Source organism: Pongo pygmaeus, chromosome 3, assembly GCF_028885625.2.
Source record: "Pongo pygmaeus isolate AG05252 chromosome 3, NHGRI_mPonPyg2-v2.0_pri, whole genome shotgun sequence".
Taxonomy (NCBI): domain Eukaryota; kingdom Metazoa; phylum Chordata; class Mammalia; order Primates; family Hominidae; genus Pongo; species Pongo pygmaeus.
Window position 1 is genome coordinate 65,495,265 of NC_072376.2, and position 8,914 is coordinate 65,504,178.

An 8,914-nucleotide genomic window follows, 5' to 3' on the forward strand; every position below is an offset into this window, starting at 1 on the left:
ATGGGAGTGCAGATATCTCTTCGATATGCTGATTTTATTTGTTTTGAGTATATACCTAGCGGTAGGATTGCTGGATCACATGGTAGCTCTATTTTTAGTTTTTTGAGGAATCTTCAAACTGTTCATCATAGTGGTTGTACTAATTTACATTTCCACCAACACTGTATAAGGGTTCTCTTTTCTCTACATCCTCACCAGCATTTGTTACTAACTGAATAGGTAGTTTTGACTTGTATTTCTCTGACAATCAATGATTATCAGAGAAATACAAATTTTGTGTGTGTTCTTCAATTTTTTTCATTAGTATTTTACAGTTTTCATTGCAGAGCTCTTTCACCACTTTGTTAATTTTCATATACTTGTTTTCTATTTGTATATCTTATTTTGAGAAATGTCTATTCAGGTCTTTGTCCCATTTTTAATGGGATAATTTGAGCTCCTTATATATTATACTTATTAATCCCTTGTCAGACAGGTAGTTTGCAAATATTTTCTCCCATTCTGTGGGTTGTCTCTTCACTTTGTTGATTGTTTCCTTTGTGAAGAAGCTTTTTAACTTGATGTGATACCATTTATCTATTTTTGCTTTGGTTGCATGTGCTTGTGGGATATTGCTTAAGAAATGTTTGCTCAGACCAATGTCTTGTACAGTTTAGTTTCCTCAGTGTTTTTGTGGAGTCATTTCATAGTTTGAGGTCTTACATGTAAGTCTTTAGTCCATTTTGATTTGATTTTTTTGTATAAGGAGAGAGATAGTGACCAGGTTTCATTCATCTGCATGGGGATATACAGTTTTTCCAGTACCATTTATTGAAGAAATTGTCTTTTTTCCTAGGTCTGTTCTTGGCAACTTTGTTGAAAATGAGTTTTACTGTAGGTGTGTAAATTTGCTTCTGGGTTCTCTCTTCTGTTCCACTGGTCTATGTGTCTGTTTTTATGCCAGTACCATACTATTTTGGTTACTATAGCTCTGTGGTGTAATTTGAAGTCAGGTAATGTGATTCTTCCAGTTTTGTTCTTTTTGCTCAGGATAGTTTTGGCTATTCTGGGTATTTTATGATTCCATATAAATTTTAGGATTGTTTTTTCTATTTTTGTGAAGAATGTCTTTGGTATTTTGATAGGGATTGCATTAAATCTGCAGATTGCTTTGGGTAGTATGGACATTTTAACATTGTTGATTCTTCCAATCCATAAACATGGAATATCTTTCCATTTTTTGGGTGTCTTCTTCAATTTCTTTCATTAATGTTTTAGAGCTTTCTTTTCTTTTCTTTTCTTTCTGAGATAGGGTCTCACTCTGTCACCCAGGCTGGAGTGCAGTGGCACAATCTTGGCTCACTGCAACCTCCATCTCCCAGGCTCAAGCAATCCTCCCACCTCAGCCTCCTGAGTAGCTGAGATTATAGGCATGCACCACCATGCCTGGCTAATGATTTTTTTCTTATATTTTTAGTAGAGACAGGGTTTCTCCATGCTGGCCAGGCTGGTCTCGAATTCCTGGCCTCAAGTGATCCATCCGCCCTGGCCTCCCAAAGAGCTGGGATTATAGGCATGAGCCACCACACCCCACTTAGAGTTTTCATTGTAGAGATCTTTTACCTTTTTGGTTAATTCCTAGGTATTTAATTTTGTTTGTGGATATTATAAATGGGATTACTTTTTTGATGTATTTTTTCAGATTGTTCACTATTGGCATATAGAAATGTTACTGATTTTGTATGTTTATTCTGTATTCTGCAACTTTAACCGAATTTTGTTTATCAGTTCTAATAGTTTTTTGGTGGAGTCTTTAGTTTTTTCTGGATATAAGATCATATCTTCTGGAAAGAAGGATAATTTGACTTATTCCTTTCAGCTTGGATGCTCTATTTCTTTCTGTTATCTGATTGCTCTAATTACGACTTCCAGTATTATGTTGAATAACGCTGGTAAAAGTGGGCATCCTTCTCATGTTCCAGATCTAAGAGGAAAAGCTTTCAGTTATTCCCCATTTAATATGATAACAACTGTGGGTCTATCATACTTGGCTTTTATTACGTTAAGGTATGTTTCTTCTATACCCAGGTCTTTGAGGTTTTTTTTTTTATCATGAAGGGTTGGGGAACTTTATCAAATGCTTTTGCAGCATCAAGTGAAATGATTATATGGTTTTTGTCCTTCAATGTGATATGATGTATCACATTGATTGATTTGCATATGTTGAACCATCCTTTTATCCTTGGGATGAATCTCACTTGGTTATGATGAATGATCTTTTTAATGTATTGTTGAATTTTGTTTGCTGGATATTTTGTTGAGGATTTTTGCATCAATATTCATAAGAGATATTGGCCTATAGTTTTCTTTTTTTGATGTGTCCTTGTCTGGTTTTGGTATCAGGGTAATAACTAGCCTTGTAGAATGAGTTTGGAAGTATTAACTCTTACTCTATTTATTGGAACAGTTTGAGTAGGATTGGTATTACTTCTTTAAATGTTTAATACAGTTTAGCAGTGAAGCCATTGGGTCCTGGGGTTTTCTTTACTGGGAGATATTTTATTGCGGCTTTTATCTCATTACTTTTTATTGGTGAGTTCAGGTTTTGAATTTCTTCATGGTTCAGTCTTAGTAGGTTGTTGTGTCTAGGAATTTGTACATTTCTTCTAGATTTTCCAATTTATTGGCATATAGTTGCTCACAGTAGCCACTAATGATCCTTTGACTTTCACAGTATCAGTTGTAATGTCTCCTTTTTCATCTCTGATTTTATTTATTTGAGTCATCTCTCTTTTTTTCTTAGTCTAATTTAAAGACTTGTCAATTTTGTTTATCTTTTCAAAAAACCAGCTTTTTGTTTCACTGATCCTTTTTATTTTGAGACACAGTCTCACTATGTTGTCCGGGCTGGAGTGCAGTAACATGATCACAGCTCACTGTAGCCATGACCTCCTGGGTTCGGGTGATCCTCCCACCTCAACCTCCTGAGTAGCTGGTCAGAGGTGTATGTATGCCATCACACCTGACTAATATTTTGTACTTTTTGTACAGGTGGGTTTTTGCCATGTTTCCTAGGCTGGTGTTAAACTCCTGAGCTCAAGCCATTCCCCTGCCTTGGCCTCCCAAAGTGCTACAATAAAATTCGAGGCATGAGCCACTATGCCTGGCTAATATTTTGTATGATTTTCTTCATTTCAATTTTATTTATTTCTGTTCTGATCTTTATTATCTCGTTTCTTCTACTAATTTTTGCATTTGGTTTGCTCTCACTTTTCTAGTTCTTTAAGATGTATCATTAGGTTATTTATTTAAAGTTTTTCTTCTTTTTTGATATAGGCACTTAAAGTTATAAATTTCCCTGTTAGTACTGCTTTTGATGTATCCTATAGGTTCTGTTTCTATTATCATTTGTTTCAAAAAATTTTCAATTTCCTTCTTAATTTCTTCATTGACCCACTGGTCATTCAGGGGCATATTGTTTAATTTCTATGTGGTTGTACAGTTTCCAAAATTCCTCTTGTTATTAATTTGTGGTTTTATTCCACTGTGGTCAGAGAAAATGCTTGATATTATTGTAATTTTTAAAATATTTTAAGACATTTTGTGACCTAGCATATGGTCTATCCTTAAGAATGATCCACATGCTGAGAAGAAAAATGTGTATTCTGCTGCCATTGGATGAAACATTCTGTAAATATCTATCAGGTCTATTTGTTCTATAGTGCACATTAAGTCTAATTTTTTTATTGTTGATTTTCTCTCTGGGAGATCTGTCCAATGAGGAAAGTGAGGTGTTGAAGTCTCCAGCTATTATTTTGTTGGGGGTCTATCTCTTTTTTTTAATCTCTAATAATAATTGCTTTATATACGTGGCTGCTCCAGTGTTGGATGCATATATACTTATATTTATTATATCCTCTTGATGAATGGACCCCTTTATCATTATGTAATTACTTTCTTGGCTCTTCTTACAGTTTTTGTCTTGAAATATGTTTTCTATAATATAAATATAGCTACTCCTGCTCTTTCTTGGGCTCCATTTGCATGGAATATTTCTTTCCTTCCCTTTATTTTTCAGTCTATGTGTATCTTTGTAGGTAGAGTGTGTTTCTAGTAGGCAACAGATCACTGGGTCCTGTTCTTTCATCCATTTAGCCACTCTGTTTCTTTTGATTGAAGAGTTTAGTCCATTTACATTCACTATTACTGTTGATAACATTGGACTTACTCCTGCCAGTTTGTTATTTATTTTCTCATTGTTTTGCAGTCTTCTTTTCCTTTTTTCCTTCCTGTCATTCTTAAAGTGAAGGTGATTTTCTCTGGTGGTATGATATAATTTCTTGCTTTTTTATTTTTTGTTTATCATTGTATGTTTTGCAATTTGAAGTTACCATGAGTGTTGCAAATACTATCTTACAGCCCATTATTTTAAGCTGGTGATAACTTAAAACTGATTGCATAAACAAGCAAACAAACGCACAAAAAGAAAACTAAAGAAGGGCTACACTTCAGTTTTGTCCCCCCACTTTTTAACTTTTTGTTGTTTCTCTTTATGTCTTACTGTTCTGTCCATGTCTTGAAAAATTGTTGTAGTTATTATTTTTTATTAGTTCATCATTTAGTCTTTCTACTTAAGTTGATAGAAGTTTATACACCACAACTACAGTGTTATACTATTCTGTGTTTTTCTGTGTCCTTAATATTACCAGTGAGTTTTGTACCTTCAGATGATTTCTTCTTGCTCATTAATATCCTTTCATTTCAGATTGAAGACCTCCCTTTAGCATTTCTTGTAAGACAGGTCTGATGTTGATGAAATCCCTCAGTTTTGTTGGTCTGGGAAGGTCTTTATTTCTCCTTCATGCTTAAAGGATATTTTTGCCAAATATACTATTCTAGAATGAAAGATTTTTCTTTCAGCACTTCAAATATGTCATACCAGTTTCTCCTGGCCTGTAAGGTTTCCACTGCAGTTTGCTGTTAGATGTATTGGAGTTCTATTGTATGTTATTTATTTCTTTTCTCTTGCTGTTTTTAGAATTTGTTCTTTATCCCTTGGGAGTTTAATTATTAAATGCCTTGAGGTAGTGTTCTTTGGGTTAAATCTGCTTGATATTCTATAACCTTCTTGTACTTGAATGTTGATATCTTTCTCTAGGCTTGGGAAGTTCTCTGATGTTATCCCTTTGAATAAACCTTCTATTCCTATTTCTTTCTCTACCTCTTCTTTAAGGCCAATAACTCTTAGATTTGCTTTTTTGAGACCATTTTCTAGATCTTATAGGTCTGCTCATTGCTTTTCATTCTTTTTATTCTTTTTTCTCTCTGCATATTTTCAAATAGCCTATCTTCAAGCTCACTAATTCTTTTTTCTGTTTGATCCATTCTACTATTAAGATATTCTGATGCATTCTTCAATATGTCAATTGCACTTTTCAACTCTAGAATTTCTGCTTGATTCTTTTTAATTATTTCAGTCTCTTTGTTAAATTTATCTAACAGAATTCTGAATTCCTTCTCTGTGTTATCTTGAATTTTAGTTTCCTCAGAAGAGGTATTTTGAATTCTCTCTCTGTAAGACCATATATCTGTTTCTCCAGGCTTGGTCCCTGGTGACTTATCTAGTTCATTTAGTGGTGTCATGTTTTCCTGGATGTTATTGATGCTTGTAGATGTTTGTTGGTGTCTGGGCATTGAAGAGTTAGGTATTTATTGTAGTCTTCACAGTCTAGGTTTGTGTCTTTCCTTCTTGGAAAGGCTTTCCAGATATTCAAAGGGACTTGTGCCTAGTCCCAATAATACTGTAGTTTTTGTAGACTCACAGAGGTACCACCTTGGTCGTCTTTAATATAATCTGGAAGAATTCTCCAGATTACCATACAAAGACTCTTGTTCATTTTCCTTACTTTCTCCCAAACACACAGAGTCTTTCTCTCTGTTCTGAGCCACCTGGAACTGGGAGTGTGGTGATGCAAGCTCTCCTGTGGCCGCCACTACTGGGACTGCACTGGATCAGACTTGAAGCCAGCACAGCACTGAGTCTTGTTCAAGGCCCTTCCCTTCAGGGTAGTGAGTTCCCCAAGGCCCTAGGCATGTCCAGAGATGCTGTCTGGGAGTCAGGGTTTGAAGTAAAAAACCTTAGCAAATTACCTGATTCTCTATTTTATGGCAGCTAAGCTGGCACTCAAATCACAATACAAAGTCCCTCCCACTCTTCCCTTCCCTTTTCACAGGCAGAGGGACCTCTCTCTGTGGCCACCACCACCACCAACCCATGAGGGATTCTGCCACGCCACTGCTGATGTCGCTTAAAGCCCAAGTGCTCTTCAGTCAGCTTGTGATGGATGCTGCCAGGCCTGGGACTCACCCTGCAAGCAGTGGGCTCCCCTTTTGCCCAGGGCATTTCCAGAAATGTAATCCAAGAGCCTAGGCCTGGACTCAGGGACTCCAAGAACCTGTTCTACCCCACCTTGGCAGAGCTGGTACCTAGGGTGCAAGACAAAGTCACATTTACTTTTCCCTCTGCTTTTCTCAAACAGAAGGAGTCCCCCACCATAGTCGCCACAGCTGGGAATGTGTGGCATTTCCCCTGAAGCCGGCATGTCTCAGAGCCCAAGGCCCATTGCGTACTCCCTGGATATCACTGCTGGTTATTCAGGGCCCAAGGGCTCTTTTGTTAGCAGATGATAAATCCTGCTTGGACTTCTCTTTCCCTTTAAGAAAGAGGGCGCCCTTTTGGCCCAGGGTGTGTCTTGAAAAGTGGTTTGGGAGCTAGGGTCTGGAATAGGGGCTTCACGACTCTACCTGGTACACTATCCTACTGTGACTGAGCTGGTATCCAAAATGCAAGACAAAGTCCTCTTTATTCTTCACTCTGCCCTCCTCAAGCAGAAGGAAGGAGTCACTTTCATTGCTTCGAGCTGTACTGCCTGGAGTTGGGGAGAGGAGTAGCACAAGCACTTCCTTAGCTGTGCCCGCTGGTGTCTCCCTAGGTCACCTAGTTCTCACTAGGTACCAACCTAGTTTGCTGGCTCGCAGCCCAGCCTTGCACTAGGAGTTGCCTAGGAATTGCAGTCCTTGTGTCCTAGACTGCCTTTCAAGTTTACCCAGGCCCTCAGAGCACTTCAGCCTGCAGTAGCGAGGCTTGCTGAAAAACTCAAGTTCTTACTGCTGGGATGAGCGATTCCTTCTGGCTAGGGCTATTCCAAGTGCTCCCTCTGGTGTGCAGGTGCTGGTTGAGACCAGCAAGGCTTTATTCTCCAGTGTGACAGGGCAGCACCCAGTTGAATGTAAAATCCCCAAGTTGCTGCATTTTCCCTCCCCAAAGTGCGCAGATTCTCTTTCTCTCTGAACCTCTTTCTGCTGCCAGCAGATGGGGGAAGTGTGGTGTCCATGATTCAAGACTGTGTCTCCTGCCCTCCTCAATGCCTCTTTCAGTGATATGAAGTTAAAAGCAGGTACCATGATTCCTCACCTAATTTTTGGTTCTTGGGATGGTGCTTTTCCATGGGCAGGTAGTTATTAAAATTTGGTGTTCCAGTAAAAGGGATGAAAGGTGTAGGATTCTACTCCACCATCTTGCTCTGCCCCTAACAATAATTTTTGTTATAAAGTAAGATGTTATTATCTCAGAGATAACACAAAATTAGGACAGTTTTATCTCCATAAAAGCAAGGATGAATCTGTGCCGGGTGCACCTTATCGCCATGCCTCAGAAAATTGAGGAAATCAAGGGTTTTCTGCTTACAGCCTGGTGAAAGGATGCCAAATCTGTCAAGATCAAGAAAAATAAGGACAATGTGAAGTTTAAAGTTCCATGCAGCAGATTCCTTTATATCCTGATCATCACTGACAAAGAGAAGGCAGAGAAACTGAACTGGTCCCTGCCCCCTGGTTTGGCAGTGAAGGAGCTGAAATGAACCAGACACACTGATCTAAACTGTATTAAAATATTAAAAATCCTTTAAAACAAGAAAGCAAGGATGATTCAACATCAGAAAATGAGCCAATCTAACTCACCACATGAATACACTAAAGGAGAAAAACTATAGGATGATCGTAATAGAACCAGAAAAAGCATTGGATAAAATTCAATAACTTCATGATTAAAAATCAACACTGTTAGAAAATCAGGTCTGACAGAGAATGTTCTAATTTATAAAGGTCATGTGACAAATACCTACAATAAACATTATATTTGCTGGAAAGATTGTAGGATTCCATCTAAGATAGAAAACCCCCAAAGCACTAATCTGAGGCTAAAATTGACGGATTTAATTACATCAAAATAAGCTTTTCTGTTTCATGAAAATAGCCATGGATAAAAGTAACAGAGAACTGATGAGGAGTTTGGGAATTCCAGTAGAAATCTAGTAAAAGGAAAAAATCATGTGATTCATGAGAAAAAGAAACTAAAATGATAATTTTTAAATGATATCTAACTTATGACAAGATGCTCAAACTCGTTTAGGGTTTGTAAGAGATGAAAATGTAAATAGTGACTTCAAATCTATCAGATTAGCACAATTTACAAAGCTGGAACTCAAGCCAAGTGTTGCAGGGAGATGGGGATGGGGGACATAAAGATCCTCATGCAGTGCTGTTGGGGATGTGGACTGTTGCAGCCACACTGGAAAGCCTCTGGTCCTATTTGGTCAAATTAAGAGTATGCATATCCTCTGACCCAGAAATCCAGATGGGGAATCCAGAAGATTGTTGTGGGTGGGATATCTGGGTTCTCGTCCTAGAGAAAGTCTCACACAGGTCTATAATGGGGCATATATGAAGATGTTCATTGTTTTTCAGGGAGGTGTCAGCAATCTGTGGTTTCTTACTGAGTGACTGGAGAAGCGCTTGTACTGGATGTGCACTAGGGAGTATTATTAAGCAGTTAAACAACAGACTTGATATATGTGCAGCAACATGAAGAGACTTG

At 37.9% G+C, this 8,914-nt stretch overlaps 1 pseudogene; it reads left to right on the forward strand.

The window, feature by feature from the left end:
* Positions 1 to 7,685: 7,685 nt before the first annotated feature.
* On the forward strand, positions 7,686 to 7,907 carry LOC129035233 (large ribosomal subunit protein eL38-like; annotated as a pseudogene).
* The last annotated feature ends 1,007 nt before the right edge of the window (positions 7,908 to 8,914 follow it).